This window comes from Schistocerca piceifrons, chromosome 10, assembly GCF_021461385.2.
Source record: "Schistocerca piceifrons isolate TAMUIC-IGC-003096 chromosome 10, iqSchPice1.1, whole genome shotgun sequence".
Lineage (NCBI taxonomy): Eukaryota > Metazoa > Arthropoda > Insecta > Orthoptera > Acrididae > Schistocerca > Schistocerca piceifrons.
In genome coordinates this window covers 133,928,020-133,943,655 of record NC_060147.1, presented here as the reverse complement: position 1 = coordinate 133,943,655, position 15,636 = coordinate 133,928,020, and the positions used below count along the sequence as shown (strand labels likewise).

General features: G+C 41.9%; 1 protein-coding gene and 1 pseudogene across 1 annotated transcript in view; one reads left to right on the top strand and one right to left on the bottom strand.

Moving 5' to 3' along the window:
- Positions 1–15,636, top strand: part of LOC124718768 (AF4/FMR2 family member lilli) — a 651,060-nt gene that overhangs the window by 404,538 nt on the left and 230,886 nt on the right. The gene's annotated exons all lie outside the window — the stretch shown is intronic.
- On the bottom strand, positions 2,375–2,492 carry LOC124719243 (annotated as a pseudogene).

The window sequence follows — 15,636 nt, the reverse complement described above, 5'->3', positions numbered from 1 at the left end:
GTCACTAGAGGTATAGCAATATTGTAAAAAATGAAAAAAAACTTCAAATACAAATTGCTATAAATTGACTTTTTTGAGCCTAAATGTGCCTTTCTTCAGTAACTATGCAAGCTAACATCCTGAAATTTGGCATAGTTCTTAAGAATTACTTACCGAATAGTTCTATAGAACATTTTCTGTTATCTTTTCTCTGAAAATGTTCTCCTTTAAAATTTGAAAAACAGAGCAGTCCTGGGTAACACAAAACTCAAAAATTAATTTCAAAGCAACTATGACCTTTAACAAAAATCTGTTCAAGTTTTATTAGTTCTTATGAATACGTAAACTGTGAATTTGCAGTTTTATTGCTTGATAAGTTTACGAGAAAAGGTACATAACAGAAACTATGGCAATTAAAAACTCAAATCTTTATAAAATGTACGTCGATGGGCATTTTTAAACAAAAATTGCACAGAATATAAAGTATTACGTTGTACATAATAGTCTCAATTTTACTATTTTAGCTGTAATATTTTTGGAGATATATAAGTACAAGAATGCATTTTGCTCTACGTTTGTCCTTCAAAATGTTTTCGTAGTTAAATATTTTCTTGGAACATTTCAGCCCCCATTTCACCCCCACAGGGCTAAATTTGCAAAAATGCATAAACACCAATTTTCACGGGTCTAGCTTCAAAATTGGCTTAATAGCAACATATTTCCAGAAAACCTTTCATCCCCTATTTTGCGCTATGATGGGTGGAATTTCGAAAAATCCCTTCTTAAACGACGCCTACAGTATAAGATCAACACCCTCTCCAAATCCAAGTTTCTATCCTTAGCGGTTTGGGCTGGGTGATGAGCCAGTCAGTCACGACGTTGTCTTTTTTATCAATTTAATTTCCTCAGCATCGCTTGATTGTATTCACCAACCCTGCAGTACCCTTGTTTCACTTTTGTTGTTGTTCATCGTACAATCTCTTTTCAAGACATTATCCATTGCGTGCAACTAATCTCTCAAGTCGTTTGCCATATCTACAGAGTTATGATGTGACTGGCAAACCTCAGTTTTTATTTTTTCTCATACATTTGAGTATGTGTTGCAACAATGGCACCCTGTTATTTTTTACTCTGTGATAAGCACAGCTATATTTCTGGAGTAGGAGTCCGTGCTGCCACCCCTGTCTTAATCCTCACATCACTCCGCTCTCTCCCTTCCCCCCCCCCCCCATGCTTTCACCCTGCGACTCTTATCCTCTTATCCCCCCCCCTCCCCCCACTGTGGGGTGACTCCCTGTGTGGGGCATGGGTTTCCGAGGCGGCGCCTGCCTCCCTGCCTCTCTCCAGCTTTACGACCGCCTCCAGCCTCGACCCACATCTGCTGGAGCCTCCCTCTCCCTCCAGAGCCTTCCAGCGCCCCCTCGCTCGCCGCTGTAAACCTCGACCTAGGTCACGCCCCCCGCCGCCGCACGCTGGATAAGCCAGAGGCGTGGCGTCGGGGCATAAGCGCCGCTAGAGGGCGGCCGAGATCGGCCCAGCGCTTAACGACCCGTCAACATCTAGGTCACCAGCGACCGCATCCTTATCTTCTGGAACACTGACGGACAAAAGAATCAGCAGCGACCATCCTCATATCTTACAGTTACAGTGGAGACGTGATTATCTTGATCTCAGTCACACGGATTCTCGAGTATCTGGATTGTCAATCGTAAGGCAGATATCTCTGCAGTGTATTCCGTGCGGGCACGAATATGTCGCGCTGGCACTATCCACTCGTAGTGTTGCCAACTCATTTTCGACAACGTCCCTACACGACACATGAAAAGTCCTTACGTCCACGCTACGATGCAAAAACGAATCTAGACTGTCGACAATAATCTATTGTTGACAAAGATAGTGAGTGCACAGCAACTGTTGTCGGCAACATTATTTCAACAGCTTTGTTGTCCTCTCCCAGCTTAATACTTGAGATATTTGTAGTAGGTAGATGCAACCACGATGAAAGCACTGAATGATTATTGAATTGTGACACCAGACTTTTGTGCGAATCGTTATTTCCGTGTTTCAAAAGTTCGCTTCTTCCAGCAAACAAACTAATTACACATGCCCTGCACCAGATCTGTCCTTGGGATCCGCAGCTAACCACCCTTTAAAATGTTCTTCCTCTTGCCACTAAACTAAGCTAAACTCCGCCCGTACAGGCCACGAAGGCCCAACGGTACCGATCGGCCGCCGTGTCATCCTCAGCCCATAGGCCTCACTGGATGCGGATATGGAGGGGCATGTGGTCAGCACATCGCTCTCCCAGCTGTATGTCAGATCACGAGACCGGAGCCGCCACTTCTCAGTCGAGTAGCTCCTCAGTTTGCCTCACAAGGGCTGAGAGCACCCCGCTTGCCAACAGCGCTCGGCAGATCGAATGGTCACCCATCCAATTGCTAGCCCAGCCCGACAGCGCTTACCTTCGGTGATCTGACGCGAACCGGTGTTACCACTGCGGCAAGGCCGAAGGCTTTCTTCTTGCCACTCGTCTCTAAATTTCTGCTTTCCGCTGACTCTCACTGTTCCGTAACTCTATTTCTCCTCTTCGCCGCTGAAGCCATAAAAAAGAAATACTAATTCTACAGTTACATACCCCCAAGAAAAAGAAACTTCAGAAGCTTGTGTTGATGCTAAAGGAACTGGACTGATCCATACGAACTGTTTTTCCTGGATATTCAACAAGTGGACGCACAACAAAGACAGAAACACAATCGCCTCTGCAGAAGTTAAGAATGTAGCTGTGGAAGTTACAATGATGCAGAGATTACAGTTTTTTTGTCATCCGTCTACTGACTGGTTTGATGCGGCCCGCCGCGAATTCCTTTCCTGTGCATCTCAGAGTAGCACTTGCAACCTACGTCCTCAATTATTTGCTTGACGTATTCCAATCTCTGTCTTCCTCTACAGTTTTTGCCCTCTACAGCTCCCTCTCCTTACCTTATCAGTCCACCTAATTTTCAACATTCGTCTATAGCACCACATCTCAACTGCTTCGATTCTCTTCTGTTCCGGTTTTCCCACAGTCCATGTTTCACTACCATACAATGCTGTACTCCAGACGTACATCCCCAGAAATTTCTTCCTCAAATTAAGGCCAGCATTTGATAGTAGTAGACTTCTCTTGGCCAGAAATGCCTTTTTTGCCACAGCGAGTCTGCTTTTGATGTCCTCCTTGCTCCGTCCGTCATTGGCTATTTTACTGCGTAGGTAGCAGAATTCCTTAACTTCATTGACTTCGTGATCATCAATCCTGATGTTAAGTTTCTCGCTGTTCTCATTTCTACTACTTCTCGTTACCTTCGTCTTTCTCCGATTTACTCTCAAACCATACTGTGTACTCATTAGACTGTTCATTCCGTTCACCAGATCATTTAATTCTTCTTCACTTTCACTCAGGATAGTAATGTCATCAGCGAATCGTATCATTGATATCCTTTCACCTTGTATTTTTATTCCACTCCTGAACCTTTCTTTTATTTCCATCGTTGCTTCCTCGATGTACAGATTGAAGAGTAGGGGCGAAAGGCTACAGCCTTGTCTTACACCCTTCTTAATACGAGCACTTCGTTCTTGATCGTCCACTCAGTAGACGCGCTAAAAGTTGCATCATGGACCCCTGGTTTCGGTCGGAGATTTTTGCGTCGATTGTCGTCGAATAACGATTATTGCTAACTGCGAGAAGAAACAGAAGAAAACGCAGATGCAGAAAATCATGGACAATCCCATGCAGTATTATTTCAAGCCCTGAAAACAGCTCTCAAAATTTACCAAAGAACAAACACAGTACGAGTTTATTGCAATTAAAATGAATTCTTGATGCAACAGCAATGAACGGAAAAATTGTTTGTATCTAATGACAATTATCAAATATTTTAAACAAATTTAAACTACATTGACTGTGCTATTTAATTTTTGTTTGGTGTTTCATTATTAAGGTTGCAGAATGTTACTAATTTTAAGAAAATGTGTAAGTAAATACGAAAAGTCTGCTATCTGAATAAACATTCGTTTTTGTTGATTTTAATAAGTTTAATTTGTTTTGTTGTTCTGGATAAATACTTAATAATATGCATTATCCCGAGAAAGATAACCATACGACAATGTACCTAAGAAATTACCATATACGAGTGACGTATGTCATTTTCGTAGGATTAATAATTCAAAAAATGTTGTTTCTTTCAGACATTTAGTTACACGGATTTTCTATTATATGAATGACTTAAGACAACGGTTAGCCCTGTTAATCTAGTCACCACTGTACGTGTTACGTTGACCCACTACGTATGCGTGATGTGAGATATTAGTGGCGTAGGTGGTAGCTTTGTAATCATGGTTATTTTCATCAGATTCAGGCTTTATTTATGTAACGGTTCCCTCTCCCTTTCCAAACGTCCTACCCTCGCCCAACACTCCACATCCTCCCCTCTAATTTCGATAAATGCTATTCTGTTTATTTGTATGCATCAAAGTCGTGATACGTTTTGTTCACTCAGATGACAAAATTTTCTACCATAAATTACGGTAGTTACGTTACAGTAGCTTTACACTAGTTTAAATCCACTTATTTGCTTGACCCTTCAAATACACCTTAGTTCAGATATCAATAGCCCATTCTGCTTCCATATAATGGATCTGCACCCACCTTTTTCCAATTTTGATACAGGCTTTTATCTATACAACTGTTCTTCACATATAACAAAATATGTGGGTGGCCGATGTCTGTACCTAGGAGATATTTAAGAAAGCGTAATATGAGGGGCCTTTATAACAGCAATATTTTTAAAATTTTTGCCTGCCTGCCTGCCTGCCACTCTGTTCGCCCGACCTCATGTTTGTACGCGCATTACACAAAAAGAAATTATATGCGGTTTTCACAGTTGTATTGCCAAAGGTCTACCTTAAAATTTGATGGGACATGTATCAAGATGGGATACCCCGTCTAAAAGCCGAATTGCCTATACATACGAAGCGTTTTCTGAAGTGTATTTATCACTGAAGACAAGTCTACTCCCGTCAGTAAGATTCCAGGCCGAAGACGTGTCTGGAGGCACCCTGGACAGCGGTGGTATACCAACCTACATTAGCGCGACCCGACCCCGACAACCAGCAGTGGTGGTCTGGGCAGCCATTTTACTTGGTAGCGCCACCCCCTCAGTTGTCATCCGCTCCACCTCACACCTCAGCGGTGCGTCGACGACATTCTGCGCCCCATTTTGTTGCCGTTCATGGGCAGCCATCCTGTGATGACGTTTCAGCAAGATGATACTGGCGAATACACGTCGAGAATTTCTACTGCTTGTCAACGTGCTTGACAAACCCTAAGTTAGTCAGAAAGGTCGCGGATTGCTTCCCCACTGAGCCCGTTTCGAGCATTATGGGCAGGACCCCTCCGAGAAGCTCAGGATTTCGACGATCTGACGCGCCAGTTGGACAGAATTTGGCACGGTGTCCTTCAGGAAGACACCCAATAACTCTGCCCGTCAGTGCCTAGCCTAATAACCGTTTGCATGAGGGCCGCAAATGGCCCAACGCGTTACTGCCTTGCACAGTACTGAAGCTCGTTCTCTTGCCTAAATCATCCAGTTTTTCTGACATATCATCGAGTTTTTCTAAAATTTCAATCATTTGTTTGTGTGCACATGTACGCCGGCCGAAGTGGCCGTGCGGTTAAAGGCGCTGCAGTATGGAACCGCAAGACCGCTACGGTCGCAGTTTCGAATCCTGCCTCGGGCATGGATGTTAGTTAGGTTTAACTAGTTCTAAGTTCTAGGGGACTAATGACCTTAGAAGTTGAGTCCCATAGTGCTCAGAGCCATTTGAACCATTTTGCACATGTACATCACATCTTACTCGGAACAACCCAATACATAGCTATCTAAATCCTAACATCCTGTCACTTGAAGAATGAAACTTGATGAAAATTTTGCAAAAATGTGACGTAGCATGTGACAGTTGCTGGATTTGGACGGGTTACTCCTGTAACTGAAATATCAGATCTGAAGATGTTCTGAATGAACCGAAACCGGTCATATGAATTAAAAAAATTTGCATTCAAGACGGATTTTAAGTAACATTGATGAAAATTCATTAAATGTATGCTCAGCATTCGTGCTTTTCCGACGCTCGTGCTGTAATTGCGAAAGCGTAAACCGTTCAGTCTTCTGACTGGTTTGATGCGGCCCGCCACGAATCTCTCTCCTGTGCCAACCTCTTCATTTTAGAGTAGCTCTTCAAATCTACGTCCTCAATTATTTGCTTGGCGTATTCCAATCTCTGTCTTCCGCTACAGTTTTTGCCCTCTACAGCTCCCTCTAGTAGCATGGAAGTCATTCCCTCATGTCTTAGCACATTCCTATCATCCTGTCCCTTCTCCTTATCAGTGTTTTCCACATATTCCTTTCCTCTCCTATTCTCTGCAGAACCTTCTCGTTCCTTACGCTATCAGTCTACCTAAAATGCTTCGATTCTCTTCTGTTCCGGTTTTCCCACAGTCCATGTTTCACTACCATACAATGCTGTACTCCAGACGTACATCCTCAGAAATTTCTTCCTCAAATTAAGGCCGGTATTTGATATTAGTAGACTTCTCTTGGCCGGAAATCCCTTTTTTGCCATAGCGAGTCTGCTATTGATGTCCTCCTTGCTCCGTCTGTCATTGGTAATTTTACTGCGTAAATAGCTGAATTCCTTAACTTCATCTACTTCGTCACTATCAGTTCTGATATTAAGTTTCTCGCTGTTCTCATTTCTACTACTTCTCATTACTTTCGTCTTTCTTCGATTTACTCTCTGTTCATATTCTGTACTCATTAGACCGTTCATTCCATTCAGCAAAATGTTCAAATGTGTGTGAAATCTGATGGGACTTAACCGCTAAGGTCATCAGTCCCTAAGCTTACACATTACTTAACCTAAATTATCCTAAGGACAAACACACACACACACACACACCCATGCCCGAGGGAGGACTCGAACCCCCTCCGGGACCAGCGGCACAGTCCATGACTGCAGCTCCATTCAGCAGATCATGTAATTCTTCTTCACTTTCACTCAGGATAGCAATGTTATCAGAGAGTCGTATGTGTGATATCCTTTCACCTTGAGTTTTAATGCCACTCCTGAACCTTTCTATTATTTCCATCATTGCTTCTTCGACTTACAGATCGAACAGTAGGGGCGAAAGACTACATCACTGTCTTACACCCTTTTTAATGAGATCACTTCGTTCTTGACCTCACACTCTCACTGTCCCTCTTGGCTCACATTACTCGTCTTTCCCCATAGCGTAATCCGATTTTTCTCAGAATTTCGTGCATCCTCCATCATTTTACATCGTCGAACGCTCTTTCTAGTTCGACAAATCCTTTAGGCGTGTCTTCATTCTCCTTCAGTCTTGCTTCCATTACGAATCACGACGTGAGAACTGTCTCTCCTAGTGCTTTACTTTTCGTAAATTTACTTACTTACTCTTGATAATTACAGCCTACTATCTGAGAAACTAAAATATGTCGAACAATTCACATTTTCGTGGATAATAATAAATGCATGTATTAATTAGTTATTCCTTGTCCTTAATACAAAACTCCTAACACAAAAAATACAACAGATACCTCTACCACTAAAAAGTACAATAAAACACTTAAATCTGGGTGGCCGAGCTGTTCTAGGCACTACAGTCTGGAACCGCACGACCGCTACGGTCACAGGTTCGAATCCTGCATCGGGCATGGATGTGTGTGATGACTTTAGGTTAGTTAGGTTTAAGTAGTTCTAAGTTCTAGGGGACTGATGACCTCAGAAGTTCAGTCCCATAGTGGTCAGGGCCTTGAACCTTGAAAACGCTTAACTAATTACCCGACTACAGATACTGCTGTCGGTACTATAGAATCTGTTTTGTTTCGGTTCAATTATATTGGTGCATTTAAATTGTAGATGGTTGCTTCCGCTACTGGATCAGCCCTCTTAAACACTCCTGTCAACAGTCATAATCTGCTGGATTCCTTGGGCGTTGCAAACGGTCAAAAGTAGTTCTACAATCGCCCTTCGTAAATCCACTCTCTTGTTTTTCAGATTAGCAAAAATTTTTGAAGCCCAAGTTTCGTAGGGTCTCCATACTCCAGCAGACCAATTTCGGGCTGGTTTTTTTTTTTCAGCCACATTTTTTTTCTCACCCATATTTTTTTTTCTCACCCACATTTATTAAACCACATCACTTCCACCTTTCATTTTGTGATCAACATGTATGAGTTTAGAGTGTGTAGTGTTGCCGACTGTCACTGTGTGTGTGTCTTGTGTGTGTGTGTGTGTGTGTGTGTGTGTGTGTGTGTGTGTGTGTAAACAAAAGACAAAAGATAAGCACACAGTAATAGTTGGCAACACTTGCAGTCTAAACTCATACATGTTGATCACACAATGAAAAGTTCAAGTGATGTGTTGGAATTAATGTGGGTGAAGAAAAACGCCGGAAATCGGCCAGCTGGAGTTTGGGGACCGAATGAATACACTTCCAGGACAACATACGTGGAGTAACAACAATGGAAAGCGTTAGTAACACCAAACGATAACTTAAGCTCACGAAAGTTGCGCTACAAAAGTTGTTTCTAACCTGACAGACAAGAGGGGAAAAATGAGAAAACGTTACATAGAAACGTATATGTAACTCCTACATAGTTTAATATATTACACATAAAGGATCGTGCATTACAAACCACTGAAGGTGCTAAGTAAATTAAAAAAAAGAAACGCATATGTCAAAAAAGCAAACTGCCTTTCATTTACTTGCAAAGACGGAACATACGTCTATCAAATAAGTTATTTCATTTTAATATTTCATGTAACCAGTGAGTGGGGATATGTGCTCGCACGGAATCTGGCACGGTTGTTCAATACAGCTCGCGTCACAACATAGTCGCTGACGCGCACAGTACTCAGTAATCAATTAAGTTTCATTTTGCTTCATTATAGTTCCAGTCTTGGATCATAATGTTCTTTTGTGATAAGGTTATTAATTTCTGTTGGTAATGACGATCTTCAGACGCAGAAAATATAAACACACAGAGGTAGCCTAATTTTTAAAAAAAAAAGAAAGAAAGAAACACTGCATCACATTCGTATAGTCGGGAGTGTTTTGTAAATTAGCCCACCTGTATGTGCTTCTATACTGACAGAAAAAAATTGCAACACCAACAAAGAAATTGCGCAACATATACAGAAGTTGACCGGCGTGTTTCTACATCTGAAAGATGTCTGTTCATAGTCGCAGAAGAGTAGTGCTGGTAACGCCGCTGTTACTGTGGAATGTATTTCCGGTTTGCTTTAAAAAATGCGCTGTAACGATCGTGAGGGTCAGTTACCTTTGAGATTGGACGTGCTGAATCGGTGTTAGTCAAGAGTGCCCTTAAGGTGACAAACAAGCCACTGTCAACACCTCACTGAGTTTGAACGTGGTCGTGTCGTAGGGTGATGAGATACTGGATAGCCGTTCAGCAGTATTACAGAAAGACTTGGCAGGATTGTAGCTATTGTAAGTGATTGCTGTCAGCGGTGTTCACGAGAATGTACTGTCGCAAGAAGACCGGGCTGTGGACAGCCACATGGCACCACCGAGAGGGAAGTCCATCGTGTCTGGCGTGTGGCTGTGGTGCATCTGCAGCAGCAGTCTGAGCAGCAGTCGGCACCACAGTGACACAACCAACTGTTACTGATCTGTTACTTAAAAGACAGCTCCGAGCCAGACGTCCTGTAGCGCGCATCCCATTGACTGCAAACCACCGCCATTTGCGACTTCAGTGGTGTCAAGCGAGAGCTCATTGGAGGAGGGATGGAGGTCTGTTGTCTTCCCTGACGAAAGCTGGTTCTGCCTCACTGACAGTGCTACACAGAGTGGGCCTGCAATTATCGTATGGGGTGCGATTTCATATGACAGCAGGACCACTCACTTTGTTATCCCACGCAACCTGACTGAAAATCTGCCTTGCAGGGAATGTTTCCCAACAGGATAACGGCAACCCACATACCTCTGTTGTAACACAACAAGCCCTGCAGTTGTCTAGATGTTGTCTTGGCCTCCTCGATCACTGGTGGGATATCATACAACGATAACTCAAACGACATCCACAAACAACATTAACCGTCCCTGTATTGACCAAACAAGCACAACAGCCATGGGACTCCATCCCACAAACTGACATCGCGCACCTTTACAACACACTGCAGGCACGTTTGCATGCTTGCAGTCAACACTACACCGGTTATTAATACACCAACATTCCGCATTTGCAATGGCTTGTGTCGCGCTTACGTTAACCTGTGATTCTGAAATGTTAATCACTTAAATAAACTACCTAGACAAATGTGTTCCCGAAACTTCTTTACATTATTTCTTGGTGTTGTGATTCTTTTTTCATCAGTGTATTTTCTGGGTTTAAAGATAATTTTTAACCACAGAAATGAATAAAATGAGTAGAAATAAATATTGTTATCCAAAAGTGGAATTACAAAAAAAATCTAAAATTTTCGTGGGTTGTTGTAAATGTTTACGTGGCTGCGTCACAACTTGTAAATTACATTTGAGTTATTCATAGACGATTTAATACATGTCACCAACATTTCGCCTCATTTTACTTGTTTCCCACGATAAGACAATCAGTGTAAATTTTAGCCACATGTCGGTAACGTTGCCATTCCTTGTTGCCCCGTAGTGCTGCCGGCAACAGAAATCTGGATTTATTTACTGCGCTTTGGTAGGAGGCCTCAAGAAGTACGTGAAGTGTGAAACAGAAGTCAGTCGTTTATCTGAATACATTATTGAAGTTCACCAGTACAACTAGAGAAGTATGAACGAATGCTATACATCAAAGACCAGAGTTATTGGATACGAAAAGCAATGTCATGCGGTGACAGCATTAAACAATTGACAGCTGGCAAGTTACTGGCCAGTAACGCTGAAACGCACGTGATGTAGCGTAAAAGACTTTTGACGTTAACCGATGTAAAACAGAATTACGGCACGCTGCTGGTTGTACTACAATGGTAGCAGCGAGAACGTCGTTCTCCAGACTGCTATCTTTCTATGAACTTCCATGTGCCATAGCTGTGACCGTAGACCTGTGTATGTGTGTATCTTCCAGCTTCTCGATTACTGTGGACGTGCAAAAAAAGAGCGAATCATTACTTTCGCGCGCCGACTTTCGAACTGAAGCGAAATAATACTGTTTCACTAGACACGAGAGATTATTCCCAGTTGTCAAAGAACAATCTTGATGAAGTTCGGCGGATTTGTAAGAGGCCCAAAATAATGCTATATGTGTATTTGTCTTTGTGCACATTGTCACTTCTAAGGGGAAGAACACACCCTGAAACGTAATTTGGCATGTTAGGTGTGGAGGGACAGATTCGCATCCACGGTATATAAAAATACAGGGTCATTCAAAAAGAATACCACAACTTTAAAAATTTGTATTTAATGAAAGAAACATAATATAACCTTCTGTTATACATCATTACAAAGAGTATTTAAAAAGGTTTTTTTCACTCAAAAACAAGTTCAGAGATGTTCAATATGGCACCCTCCAGACACACGAGCAATATCAACCCGATACTCCAACTCGTTCCACACTCTCTGTAGCATATCAGGCGTAACAGTTTGGATAGCTGCTGTTATTTCTCGTTTCAAATCATCAATGGTGGCTGGGAGAGGTGGCCGAAACACCATATCCTTAACATACCCCCATAAGAAAAAATCGCAGGGGGTAAGATCAGGGCTTCTTGGAGGCCAGTGATGACGTGCTCTGTCACGGGCTGCCTGGCGGCCGATCCATCGCCTCGGCTAGTTGACGTTCAGGTAGTTACGGACGGGTAAGTGCCAATGTGGTGGCGCTCCATCCTGCTGAAATATGAATTGTTGTGCTTCTTGTTCGAGCTGAGGAAACAGCCAATTCTCTAAAATCTCCAGATACTGTAGTCCAGTTACGGTAGCACCTTCGAAGAAAAAGGGACCAAAAACTTTATTGGCTGAAATGGCGAACAAATGTACAACTAAATGAAACTTCATAGCTCCCTTAATTCGCCGACAGATAGTGCTACCTCTGCCTTTTGTCGTTGCAGAGTTTTAAATTCCTAAAGTTGTGATATTCTTTTTGAATCACCCTGCATTTCTCTCATAAAAGTTGATATGTAATTAACTTTCTTGAAAACTGTGTAACGAATTTCGTAATAATTCGAAATTTTGCAAGATACCACACCATCAATAACTAATTCTGAAAACTGAAAACCTTACCATATAAATTAAATAAGTTTTGAAACGAATACATCAATGTGTAATGGAGCGACTTTCCGAAATATCATTTTTGGAAAATAAGCTGTACACAGGGTGATGACAGAGTATTTCCAACATACCTAATTAAAATATTTAAACATTCATTATTAGTCTAGTTACTTGTTATTGGTATTTGTTTTATATCTGAATTCTTATTTTACGTTTTACAGTATTTTTTTTAGTGTACACATTCACGTACATGTAGTTTCTTAACTGAAAATAATAGCTCATTCTTATGATAAAAAAATCATTAAAATAATAATAATCTGTAAATAAATGCTTAAAAATAGCATTATTGTGATGATTTTGCGTCAGAATAATGAGTTTTACCGAGCGAGGTGGCGCAGTGGTTAGCACACTGGACTCGCATTCGGAAGGACGACGGTTCAATCCCGCGTCCGGCCATCCTGATACAGGTTTTCCGTGATTTCCCTAAATCGCTCCAGGCAACTGCCGGGATGGTTCCTTTCAAAGGGCACGGCCGACTTCCTTCCCGATCCTTCCCTAATCCTGTGAGACCTATAACCTCGCTGTTTGGTCTCTTCCCCCAAACAACCAACCAACCAATAATGAGTTACTTATCATTTTCAGTCAAGAGGATGTACTTATGTGAAACGATAAACTAAAAACAAAAAACAAAAATGAATATAAAACGTAAAACAATAATTGAATACATACAATAAATATGAGTAAAATAAATGACTAGACTAATAATGAATGTTTAGATATTTTAATTAGGTATGTTGGAAATATTCTGACAGCACATCGTATTCAGCTCATTTGCCAAAAATGGTATTTCAGACACCAGCTTTGTTACACATGGATGGATGTTGAAAGTTTCTTTAATTTACATTTCTCCTAAAGTTTCCAAATTATTTAATAGTGATGGCGTATTTTACAAAACTAGATTCTACAGTTTTCGATAACGTTAATTACATATCAACTTTTATGTGAGAAACATTTTTTACATATCATCGCTTCAAAGATGTTCGCCTCAAACCTAATATGACAAATTGGTCCAGGTCTGTTTTACCGCTTAAAAGTGAAATTACACACAAACGAAAAAAACACATATTGCGTTATTTGACGCCCTCTACTTCCCGCCAACTTTCATGAAGTCGTTCATTAGTACTTGGGAGTGAGTGTTCCCTTGTCAGATTGCGTAACTTGGCGCTGTAGCGTTTTCGGCGTGACAAACAGGAATGAAGGTTCAGTGTGAGAGGGAAGCATCTACAGACAAGGACCGACGCAGATACGAGCCTACCATACAAAACATTATTCACAGTTGGTGGGCAACACTTTGGCCAAACGTCGATAACTGCCTGTTGTAACACACTCATTTGCGATAGTGCGCACGAGCGATAAAGCCAGAATGAAATATCCATAACATTCGTCTTATTTCGTGAACGGTTTGAGGTATCTAAACGAGAGTTTGTCAAATGATAGCGCACTACGACCAGAGTATTTTGCCTTATGTTTATTATGCAGAACTTAATTCTCTACCGTGTTAGTCCACTAACTACAGAGTTTTTCAATGAAAGAATGTAGCTTTTAAGGGCCATCGAGTGCTGGTGAAATGAGAAATGCTATTTGTTTTGGAATAACGTAATTAAAGACATAATGCGATTATTTTTGTATCGAGAATGTTCTTTTTCATAAGCTACTGGCTTTACTTTGCCTCGGCACCTCACGTAATGAACTCAAGAAACCACTTTTTCAGAATTCTCTCGCAGTTGCGTCTGCACAAAATGTTAGTGTGATGACACTGTGCAAACTCAGGTGTGTTTTGACAAAAGGAGCAGGCAAGAAAAGAATTGTAGGTTTTACTTAATATTCACCACTCATGACACTTCTCTGAAAGTTACAAATGGTTAACAAGCCAGAGGAAAATAAATAGCTGTTTTTGTCATACGCAGTGATTCTAAAGTCACTATACATTTTGTACTTAAACAAATTTTACTAACCAATATGTAATGACACTGCAACTTACGTTGCAATAGGACGTACTTTCAGTACATTTCAATGTGACCACCTCACCTGTCTTGGCACACCCCCCAGCGCTCCACTGTAGATCGAAAAACCTGCCCAAGCATATCTGGTGTAATCTCAGCAGCTGTGGCTCGAATCCGCTGTGTTAAGTCTTCAGTGCTGCGGACCTCCACCTGGTATACCTTAGACTTGATAAACCCCCATGCAAAGAAGTCTAAGGGTGTCAAGTCTGGAGAGCAGTGTGCCCACGTCCGTGGAGAGGCACGACCAATCCATCTGCCGGGAAATGCTTGATTCAGATAATATCAAACAACGAGAGCAAAATGAGGTGGTGCACCATCCTGTTGGAAAAACAATAATATCCATAATACCATCAGATATAAACTGCGGCTCCAAAAACTGTTCCGACATATCTACATGTGTGGTTCCAGTAATGGTTTGTTCTGCGAAGAGGAAGGGCCCGTACATTGTTGACATCGTTGTCCCTGACCACACATTCACTTGTGCGGTGTCCCGCTGGCAGTCCTGCAGCGCACTTGGTTGTTCGCCTGCCCAGATCCTGCAGTTGTGTCTGTTCACATGTCCACAGGTATGAAACGTAGCTTCATCACTGAACAACACATTTTGCATAGAATTATCATTTTCCACAGCTTGTAGCCGGTCATGAGACGTAGCTTGTCTGGCTGCGTAGTCCCGTAGTCTTCCGCTGCAAGCGTATATACGACCTGGATATGGTACGCACGTCTGTGCAGCTTGTAACGAAGAACCGTCCATACAGTGGTTTGAGGAATACCAAGCTCAAGCTCCCTGCTAAGTCTCCCGGTAGATGCGGAAGGGCTACGTGTGACCGCATCCTGCACACTTTGCACGGTGTTTGGCGCTATAGCCGGCCTCCCTGGACGTTCTTCATCTACAACACTACCAGTACGCTGCAATTTATTGATTAGGGTGTTGATAGCTAGCCTGGTGGGGCCTGTTTTCCGGAATCGACAGGCAAAGTCTGTCCGCACCTGTTCATACGTCATTCCACGAAGACGAGCAGAAACACCAGCGATTTGTTCTTATTTGGTTAACAATCTCTCGTACCTGAAAGAAACAAATATTCTGTTACTATATCACTGAAATCTACAGTGACTTACTATATCACTGAAATGTATAGTGACTTTAGAATCACCCTTTATTTTCGGCTGAGTTCTTTCTAAACAGAGGTGATGGTAAGATCTTTTTGAATGGTCATCATGCAAGTGTATGAATCGAAGGGTTCCACTAAATATTTACAGAAAATGTGAGCATAGGCTTCTGTTTAGAAC